We start from the raw sequence: 2,707 nt of genomic DNA, 5'->3' as shown, positions 1-2,707 counted from the left end.
GGTGCTACCCAGGAAAAATGTAGTAGCCTTTCATCCTCAAGGACTTTGCTTTCTTGAAGAACATGCACACACACACATCTATGCATGCATACATATTTGTATGTATGTATATATATGTATGTGTATACGTACAAATACACATATATGCATATATATTTTTTTCATCTCACTGAGCAAATAGACTAACTCTGCAGAGAATATAGGTTTTATGGGGAAGATCTTTTGGATAAAGGTCGCATTTGAGGAAACTATTGAAACCAAGAAACTCACAGAGAGAATGACTTCTCCAAAACTGGGCACTCTGAATGCAGAATTCTTGGCTCTGTAATGGTGAGAGAAGATGATTCTGTCTGTTAAAACCATCCATCTGTGGTAGTTCTGTTACAGTAGCACTAGATGACCAGACACCTTTGAGACTAGTATGATTTTATATGAAGAGGCAAATGGTTTTGACGTACCTTTCATAGATAAGAAATATCAAATTCAAACAAAAAAAATATGTAATTACAATAATACAGCAGAGGAATATACAGATTCAAAGCAGAGTAGCACGTTTTTCATCTTAGTCACCTAGTGTTGCTTTAGCAATCATAAACGTGTTCTCTCTCAATTGAAACTAGAAACTAAGTCTGAATTTAGGATGCTCACTTTAGCTCTAGGGGAAAGAGATCTCCATGTGTCCTGGGACCAATCTCCTTCTGAAAATAGGAGTTCCACAATGCAGGGACCATATATCTTAAAGACATACTGTGCTCCCAACTCTTATTTCTTGTTGATTGTATCTCTGCTTGGCTTATTTATTCTCCTTTATTTCTCAAAAGAGATTGACTCAACATACAACTGAATACTGTAGATTTCATCATGCCAAGGCCAAAGTTGGTTTCATATTGCAGAAGCAGTGAATTATTTAACGTGCCTGTCCTAGTCAAAGTCCTCAGAGTGGCACCCTTACTTATCGACACCTCAAAGAGGTCCTGTGCAGCAAAGTTCCCCAATGCACTATGTTGTTTTAATTTCTTGATTGTTCCTTTCATGAGCATTGGTTGTGGATCCCAGTTTTCTTAGTAGATCCTGAGATTATAAACAGCACTTCCATTTGGATAAAAGCTTTCTTACTAATAGATGTACAAAAGTATCGAAACTGAGCAAAATTGGGTGCAGAACTTCAACAGGACCAAGGTATATTGGAATAAGTTCGGATTGAATCCAGTGTTTGTTCCTCCTTCATGACACACTACTTTCCAGGTTTGAGTACTCTGGCAGGCAAGAGTGTTTGTAAGCAGATGGGGCCAATAATAGTGTGGCTTCAGTGTCATTTAACAATTGCTAAGGTTCTCGATAACATATAAGATTGTTTCTCCTCGTAGATTCAGAGCCACCACAGGACAAGGTTTTATTTTGTCTCTGAAGTCTCTTCATTCTGAGGAAGATAGCAGGTTTTTAAAAAGAGAGATTGTGTCACTGTTTCCCCCACGCGTATGTAAATCTGTTCTACTTTTGTGACTTACCTGTTACTGGGATGCTGACACTTATACCACTGGTATGTCAAATATGATCAGAGTGAACAGGCTTCAGTGGAGTTCCAGACTAAGAATAGAGTGGAGGAAGAGGAAGCCCACTTCTGAGGGATTTGCCACTGAAAACTGTATGAGTAGTATTGGAATATTGCCTGACATAGTGCCAGAAGATAAGTCTCACAGATTGGAAGGTACTCAAAACACATGTGAAGAAAAGCTGTTCCCTGAAAGTGGAATCAACCACAATGACATGATTGGAGCAAAGCTTCGGGGTTCTTCCTTTGCAGATAGGGAGTGACTCAGAGCAAATAACTGCAATTATTCATTAATAATCAGAATGTGAACTGTAAAAGCTATGAATCTAGGGAAATTGGAAGTCATTGAAAATGAAATAGAATGAATAAAGTTTATCATACTGAGAATGAAAATTCCCAGGATTGGCATAACATTCATTGCCAAAAAGAACATTTAAAAATATTTCTTGAAGTATAATTTTGTCTGTGAAAAGATAATATCTACTTAATTACAAGGAAGACTATTTAATAAAACTATCATTTACATTTATGCACCAAAGACAAAACCAGTGATTAAAAAATTCGAAGAATTCTATCAATTTCTTCAGCATGAAATGGATTAAAAACATCATCAACAGATCATACAAATTTGTTTCAATTTATCTGTTGCAGTTCCTTCAATATACCATCAACTATCCCACTTCCTGCCTGTGTTTCCTGGTTCTAGCCCTATTCTTTGCTAACAATCTGTACTTAATCGTTGGATAAATGGTGCCCTTTTGATCTCAAAAGTTTGATTATTTTAACTTGGAAGCAGTTTCAGTTCCAGATCTCAAAGATGACTAAGGGCCATGGTCTCAGGTGTTCCACTTGCCTTTATTCAAACCGTAACCTAATCTCTTTTATGAGTTGGAGTTTTGTTCCACAAATTTCTCTCACTCTATCCAGGATTTTCTGAAGCGATTCTTTTTGTTACTTGTGGTAGCTAGACACCGTTCAGTTTTCTGGTCTCAATGTCATGGTGGCTGAAATTTGTGTTTTCATTCATCCATTGGACTACATGTTTCTACATACTTTTAAATCTTCATCATTCTCCTATCCTCCAGACAAGGAGCGATCAACTGATGCACCTTGGATAATGACTTGTAGTTCTAAAACCCTAGTTACTATTCATCA

The sequence above is a fragment of the Echinops telfairi genome, unplaced genomic scaffold (assembly GCF_000313985.2).
Source record: "Echinops telfairi isolate 266 unplaced genomic scaffold, ASM31398v2 ScPeMD7_443;HRSCAF=831, whole genome shotgun sequence".
In the NCBI taxonomy this organism is placed as follows: domain Eukaryota; kingdom Metazoa; phylum Chordata; class Mammalia; order Afrosoricida; family Tenrecidae; genus Echinops; species Echinops telfairi.
This window is presented reverse-complemented; position numbering follows the sequence as displayed.